We start from the raw sequence: 8,518 nt of genomic DNA, 5'->3' as shown, positions 1-8,518 counted from the left end.
TAGAGGGAAATTAGAGTGTAATTGCCATGGATATTACAGTGCACATTGAGGGAAATTACAGCGTAATTACCATGGATTACAGAGTACATTGAGGGAAATTACAGTGTAATTACCATGAATATTACAGAGTACATTGAGGGAAATTACAGTGTACTTACTTACAGACTACTTTCGGTGAAATTACAATGAAAAGTACAGAATGACTACACTATAATTGCCATGGTTATTGCAGAGTACAGTGCAAAACTGAGGAAAATTACAGAGTAAAGCTACTACAGTCAAAAGGCATGAATTACAAAGCAAAGCTAGACAATTATAGTGCACGCCTAGGTCTAAACAATTACAACCCCAAATTAGCACTGCTACCTAAAACCTGACCCTACCAGATGGTAGCTGCAACTGCAGGGGATGTGCAAGAAGACTCAACACAGAGACACGCCTATCTCGGGAAAAAACACAAACTCTAACCCTACCAGAGGACCAACACATCAATCGAAAAAAATTATAAACGAGTAACCAAACCGCGGTTACAACGAGAGGATCAAAACGAGAACACCCAAAACCTAGCAGCGCGAGCACACGGGATCCACAAATATTAACAACTGACGTGAGCACATGGGATCCACATGAAACTACACGAGCCACGAAGCAGAACCAACCGCTAAATACTCAAACAGCAACAAAATCTCGAACACAAACCCACAAACACACTACTACAAACAATCCCCAGACCTAGATCTGGAAGTTACACGACCACAACCATGGCAAATCGCACGCGAGAAGATAGAGAGACAAGAAGAACTAACCAGGAAGGCAGGGAATCGAAGAGGAAACAAGCTCCAGTAGAGAGGGATCTCGGAAACGCCAGGAACCCGATGGAATCGCCTCGACTCCTCCGCCGCTCGAGCACCTCCTCTGCCCCTCTGCCCTTTGGAAATAGTACGTACCACCCAAATGAAATGAGGAAAGTGTCAAAAGGAAGAAAAGGAAAAGGAAACGACACACACGGGGGAGATGGTAATGGGCAGATCATAAATAAATGTTGACACCTGTATATCCCAATACCATCAACAATTTTATGTTTGCATTTCTAAAAAAATAGATCGGGCAGCTAAAAATCTGACCCAGTTCTAACTTAACCAAAACAAAACCATGCAACTATCACAAAACCCTCTTGAACCTGTCGCCCACGCTCCTTTTCCCTTTCCTGGACCACAAAGCACCTGACAAAGAAAAAGAACAAAATCAGGAAACAACTGGCGATTCCCAGGACCCTCGTTCAACTTGCATCCCAATCATAATACAGTGCAAAATGAAAGCTGAAAATTACAGGGCAAAACCGAAGGGAATAAATTGTAACTCTGGGGTAGACTTACAGTGTGAGAATCAAACGAATTATAGTGTGAGAATTAGACGAATTACAGTGTAAAAATCAGTCATAACACAGTGAAACTCTGAGGCAAACAAAGAAAAATTACAGGAATTACAGTGTAAAAAGCGCAGAAATTTACAGTGTACAATTCAGAGCTAAATTACAATGTAATTTTGAGAGATATTATAGCATAAATCTGGAGTATATTACAATGTAATTCAGTGATATATTACACTGCAAGTCTTGGGAATATTACAAATAAATTAAGAGGTATTACATTGTAATTCAAAGAGTTAATCCACTATAATTCAAGCAAAAGCTGAAAAGAATAAGTACAGAAAATACAAGCAAACTCAGATGAAGTCATGAATACAGAGACGAACCTATCAGCATAAAAGAACACAAGTCCTATCAGAAGAAGGCATGCATAAAAACAATTCAAACCAGAGCTTGTTACAGTGCTAGTACACACGGGGCGGTGAAGGAATGAATAATCACACTAGGGAATTCCAATGAAAATAACCTAGGAACTACATAGAATAATCACACTAGTCAGAGATAAAATCCACTGTAATTATTCAAGCAAATCTGAACAAGAATGAAGCTCAAATATCAAGAAATACAGAGGCTAAACATGGAAATTACACTGAAATTCTAGGAAAAATTGCACTGTAATTCTAGGGGAAGATTACACTGCCCTTACATAATGAAGCATGAGGGTTACACTGTAATTCTGGTAAAAGTTACACTGTAAATACAAAAGTGAAGCACCGGGATTATACCAAAAAGATTCTAGGCTAAATTACACTGCAATTCTAGGGTAAACTACACTGCAATTACAAAAAGAAACATGGACATTACACTGAAATTGTGGGCTAAATTACCCTGTAATTCTGAGGGTATAATACACTATAATTATGGGCTAAATTACACTGTAATTCATGTGCTTACACTCTAATACATCAGCACTACAGAGCTAGCACACAAAAATTCAGTGAGATGATCTAACACTGACAAAATAATGAAAACTACAATGCTAATACACAGGGGAACACCTACACGGCTAGAACACATGGGGATTAAAGTGAAATAAAACCATGGAAATGCAGCAGAACAACATACTAACCATGGAAAGCAGAGCTAACTCACTAAATACGATGCACTGAGAAGACCCTAAACAAGGGAACTAACACCTACATCTAACCTACCAAAAGCCATACATCTACAACAAAAACTCAAGAGGGTTCAGGAACAACAAGAGCAAAAAGACCAATACAGAGACCACCTACTAGCGCAAATCACCAACCCTAACCACAAAAACACCCATCTCATGACCTAGATCTAAACCAACCTACAAAATCGAGCCACCCACCAGCGCCTACACCAATTGACTAGTACTAACAGAAGAAACCATACATCACAGGCGAGTACAGGGGGAGAAATGCCGGACTACTCATGCCACGAATCAGAACCAACCGCTAAAACTACAAAGAGCAAAAAAAACACAAACAAAACGGCAGCAACATACACCTACGATGAATCCTAACAAAAGACTCACCCAGATCTGGAAGCTACACAGGTATAAACAAGCAAAAATCAGATGGGGGAGGGAGAAAGACGAGAATAACCAACCGCGGCAACCGTGGATCGAAGAGAAAGGGAGGGGAAATCAAGCTCGAGCGGTGGGGAAACTCGGAATCGACATGAACAGACAAAATCGCGTCCACGAGCGCCTGTTCCTCCTTCTCGCTCTCTGCTCCCAGATGAAAAGGGGAAACTACACCGCGCCCGACAAAGAAAACCTGGCGGTGCCGGGCCGGCGCGGCAGTAACGGGCTGGGACAAAAACAAAACCGCGCCCGACAAAGAAAACCAATCCGAAAAACAGATGTGCTAGCGCGAATCTCCGCGCGAGAACGGATGGACAAAGATTTGAGTGAAAACGAATTGAAAAACACTCGACTATAAAATAGCAAATCCGTTTTTTTTCTATTTTCGGGAGACAGTCACTTTGCCATTGAATAAACCATTTTCTTAGAGATATCATGGTGGCAAAAAAAGAAAAATTACACCTTAGTAACTATTGGGTCGATTATTGTCAGTGCACTGATTTGTTTAGTTTTTTTGTTCCATTCACTTTTCCGTGCCATGCCCCCGCCGCCGGCGCTGGCGGACAGGGAGTCGCAACCGTCGCCCTGCTCCACGACGCTGGCATCGCTGCAGCGCTTGACGGATGACGACGGGGAGGCGCCCGCGCCTGCACCGCCGTGTTGCTGCTGGTGGTGCCCCAGCTTGCCGCGCTCGAACTGTTCCAGCGCGATCCTGACCTTCTCGATCGTGCACACGCTGTGGTACGTGGTCGTGGTGGCGCAGTCCGCAGCCGGCGCCATCGTCGGCAACGGTGCCAAGGCGGTGTCGGAGGAGGGGAAGAGATTGAGGTCCCCCCCCGGCCAACGGGTGTGGGCTCAGGTGATTCTGCACGGGCGGCTTGCCGTTGCCGGGCTGCACGCAGGGTTAAAAATTTCAACGAAATTTCGGTGAAATTTCCGAAATTTAGCATATTTTAGTGGGGGGCTGAAATATTATCAACACCAAAATTTCGATGCAGATTCAAACAGTTTTTCAAATGAATTTAAGTTTTTTAGAATTTAATAAAATTAAGCTAAATTTGAAATAGGAAAAATTCGAAATAGCGAAATTTCCGAAATTTCGCATATTTCGATAGGCTCCAAAATTATTTTGTTTTCGAAATTAGAAACCTTGGCAGGCACGCAAAGAAATCACCGCAGTCAGTAAAAGATTAATGCTTGCATGGTTGAGATTTTAATGGCCATGTCGTGAAGACTTTAAGTGAGGCTACATTATTGGGCAAGATCTGAACTTGCCGGTGGAACATGGCAGACAGACGAAGATGAATTAACTACGTACGAACAATCTACTCCACCTATAGAGAACAATTGCTACTACTAGTACTCACTGTACGACAGATACTCGAGATATAAAAATGCTTACAATACGTAGTAGGAGTAGTCTATTTTGGTCAACAATTCATGCATATCCCTCCCACGGTAAAGAAAGACCAAGTCGGAAAAGGCTCCTGCACATGGGAATCGCGTAGCCTCAAGCTCAAAGTTCACCTCACACTCTTGTATGACAAAGCCCACAAATGGTAACCACTTACTACTGCTCCGCTGTCAAATTTGCTGACCAAACTAGTTCGGCGCGGATGGATATTACTCCACTAGGAGACTAATCGAGCCATTGACTGACAAATTGGAAGTCTTAATTAACCACTAGAGTGCGTACGGTCCGGTCCAATCCCAATTGAGCAGGGAAGAGGAAGAAGCGAAAGCCAACACGCGAAGAGAGAAAACAGAGCGTGGGTCGTCGTCGGCGGCGGGCGCCTGGCAGCCGCCGAGGAAGCCCCGGGTGACGAGCTCCGGCGCCATGGCCCCGCCGTCCGCCGCGCGGGACATCATGAACCCGACCGCCTCGGCGACCATCTAGCACGCCACCTCTGCCTAGCCAGCCACGCAGCAGCGGCTCAAGAGAGGAAGAAGAGGCGAGTGGATCGATCAAGGTGGTCGGTTAGAGATGAGGAGGAAGAGGAAGGAGCGTCAATGGAGGTTGCGAGGGAGACGCGGGGGGAGGAGGAGATGGATAAATGGGGGAAACAGGGGAGGTTTTGGACGCACGTATGGGCGCAATTATATTAGGGTTCACACCACACTGCTCACCATTGATTGATGGCCTCTCTCATCACTCATCAAGCCTCCCTCTAATTATTTCTCTCGTCTCTCCTCAAGAGTGGGTGTGAGGATTATAGGAGTATTAGAGTTCATTACATTATGTACGTACCCCGCGTGGTGGCGTAAACATTTATAGAAGATCAAGTGGAAGTGGAGTGGAAGCACGGGTTCGTGTGGGGATTCGGTGGGCCCACGCTCCAAGGTATCAACTTTCGGATTGGTTAACAATGAACACCCCCCCCCCCCCCCCCCCCCCCCCCCCCCACACAAAAACGCCCATTAAACTAGTGCAAAGATAGTCCCGCCCTTAATTTATACTTTCTCCGTCTGAAAATACTTGTCGGCGTAATGGATGTATGTAGACATATGTTAGCTCTAGATACATCCATTTTTATCCATTTCTTTGACAAGTATTTCTGAACGGAGGGAGTATCTGCTAGAATTGACAATAGTTGGTAAGCATGGTATTTTTGTCCTAAGTGTTTTTTTTCTGTCGGGATGTTGTTGTGCTTGTCAAAAGTTGTCATCTTTGCGTCAACTAAACTTGCTATAGAAGGTGAGCGAATTGGGGATTTCTGGCTCACCTAAACACCTAGGGTTTCTTTGCCTCCTGTCGGCGTCGTCATCGGTCCGCTTTATCTCCGATGGTCTTAGCGCCATGGGAGCAGAGTGGATCCTGACCCTTGCCGGTGGGAGGGCTATGTTTTTAGTTCTTTCTTCTAGTTTTGTTAGTATTTGTGTCCTGCTCAGAAAGACAAGACGGCGGCGACTCCCTGAAGTTGGAATAAGGTTCTCCCCGGCTAGGACCCGTTCGGTGGTGCTTCTACTATCGTCGGTGGGCATGTGGAGATGTGTCTCCGGCAGATCTGTTTTAGTGGGTTTGCTAGGATCTGTTTGCCGTTCGTCTTTGTTATTGTGTCTTCAGATTTGATTCTTTTAGTCTATGCTACTCTTCATCGGCGGCGGTTGTTGTTCTGTTGCGCTGGTCTTATGGGATCTTAACACGACAACATTCCCAACTGTCCACTACAACAAGTTTTGCCCGACTCCGGCGAGGGAGGGGCGATGACAACGGTGCGCCTTCGGCTCACTTCTGTGCTTGTAGTCGTTGTTGGGTGGTCTACGGATGTGAATATAATTTTTATTATTTCATTTGTCCGTTATAGTACCATAATTGAGAATGAATAGATCGGAAATTTTCCTGCAAAAGAAAACTAAGGGCCTCTTTGATTCATAGGATTGCAAAAGCACAAGAATAGGGAAAATGTAGGATCGGAATGGCATGTCCATTGGATCCCTATGGGATTTGTGTTTGTTTGATTGTGTCACGGGAAAAACAAAGGATTTCTTTCAAGAGCTTTGAGTGGATGTTAGAATTCATGTGAAATGTAGTACAAATGAATCCTTAGGAAAAAAATTCTACAGGATTCAATCCTACGAATCAAACGACAAACGTTAGGAAAATTCCTAAGGATTCTAATCCTTCAAAAATCCCATGAAAATCCTTTGAATCAAAGAGACCCTAAACTTGCAATAAAAGATGGGTTTGTCATGGGCTTTGGGGATTTGTCATTTCTGTTGTTACTTTTTTAAAGGAGGTATCCATTGTTTGTTGAAGTCCAAGTGCGTCCGTATATATATGTGGCGAGGGTGACTTAGCATCTCACGCCAATCATTTGTTCTAAGTGAAAAGGAAATTTTATTTTAAAATTACGGGGTTAAAATCAAAAAGCAAAAGAGCTTCAATACACGAGGGACCGTGGTTGAGCCACACAGCCGTGACACAATCCGTACGACTATAAGTCCAAAAACAGGAGTTGTGAAATTTATTAAGCTTTTTTCTAAAAAAGAAAATACAACTAGCTCGAAATACATCCACGGAACAAATGGCGGATAGCCTACGTGTCCAGCCCAAAAATTTGACAGAAGGGGAGGATAGTGTGCCATGCTTTATAGGTGCTGTTCCACACTAATTGTCTACGTACTACCTCCGTCCGAAAATACTTGTCATCAAAATAGACAAAAAAGATGTACTATCTATAATTAAAATATGTCTAGATATATCTTTTTTTATTCATCTTGATGACAAGTATTTCCGGACGAAGAGAGTACTAGCTTAATGCTATTTATTATGATTACGATGATGTTCAGACTAATTTACTCCCTCCGTCTAGGTGTGTAAGTCATCTTACGAAAATCAAATAATTCCAAAACATTTAGGCGCGGTGCATTAACTTCTATCTCGTTTCTTATTTCTTCACATATCAACCAATAAGAGACGAGGGGTGTGCGTGCTTTTAATGATTTGAGACTACGAAACACAACATGCAGTGGTTAGTTCATTGCATGCAATGCTATTAATTAGCAAATAAACATTAAGGTCTCTGATTTTTCCCTCCTCCTTGATCATGGTGCACAATCTAAGATGACTTACTCACCTAAACGGAGGGAGTAGACTTCTTTTATTTATGAGAGAAGGCAACAATCACACTAGACTGTCATCTTGTGTCTCTCCGTGTGTCGGCTCAAGATAAAGACTTGTGGCGTTTGACATATTTGCAGCACCAGATTGGTATCACTTTCGCATTGACCCGCCCGTGGCCGTCGCTACACATAGCCGCTCTTGCTACAGTGTCTGCCGGATGGCGATTTTGGCGATTCTTGTTGGAAATATGCCCTAGAGGCAATAATAAAAGGATTATTATTATATTTCCTTATTCATGATAATTATCTTTTATTCATGCTATAATTGTATTATCAGGAAATCGTAATACACGTGTGAATACATAGACCACAATACGTCCCTAGTAAGCCTCTAGTTGACTACCTCGTTGGTCAACAGATAGTCATGGTTTCCTGACTATGGACATTTGGATGTCGTTGACAACGGGATCACATCATTAGGAGAATGTTGTGATGGACAAGACCCAATCCTAAGCATGGCACATGATCGTGTAGTTCGTTTTGCTAGAGCTTTTCCAATGTCAAGTATCTCTTCCTTAGACCATGAGATCGTGTAACTCCCGGATACCGTAGAAGTGCTTTGGGTGTACCAAACGTCACAACGTAACAGGGTGACTATAAAGGTGCACTACAGGTATCTCCGAAAGTGTCTGTTGGGTTGACACGGATCGAGACTGGGATTTGTCACTCCGTATTACGGAGAGGTATCACTGGGCCCACTCGGTAGTGCGTCATCATAATGAGCTCAAAGTGACCAAGTGTCTGGTCACGGGATCATGCATTACGGTACGAGTAAAGTGACTTACCGGTAACGAGATTGAACGAGGTATTGGGATACCGACGATCGAATCTCGGGCAAGTAACATACCGTCTGACAAAGGGAATAGTATACGGGGTTGCTTGAATCCTCGACATCGTGGTTCATCCGATGAGAT

At 43.6% G+C, this 8,518-nt stretch overlaps 1 long non-coding RNA gene across 1 annotated transcript; it reads right to left on the bottom strand.

Annotated features, from left to right (window-relative positions):
* Nucleotides 1–5,142, bottom strand: LOC123090591 (uncharacterized). Its single transcript, XR_006442473.1, has 2 exons — nucleotides 3,005–5,142; nucleotides 1–1,223 (listed from the first exon to the last, which is right to left on the bottom strand). It is a non-coding gene; the product is annotated as an uncharacterized lncRNA (long non-coding RNA).
* Nucleotides 5,143–8,518: the final 3,376 nt, after the last annotated feature.

This window comes from Triticum aestivum, chromosome 4B (genome assembly GCF_018294505.1).
Source record: "Triticum aestivum cultivar Chinese Spring chromosome 4B, IWGSC CS RefSeq v2.1, whole genome shotgun sequence".
NCBI classification, from domain to species: Eukaryota; Viridiplantae; Streptophyta; class Magnoliopsida; order Poales; family Poaceae; genus Triticum; species Triticum aestivum.
Note: the sequence above shows the minus strand (reverse complement) of the source record. Positions and strands in the feature narration are given on the sequence as shown.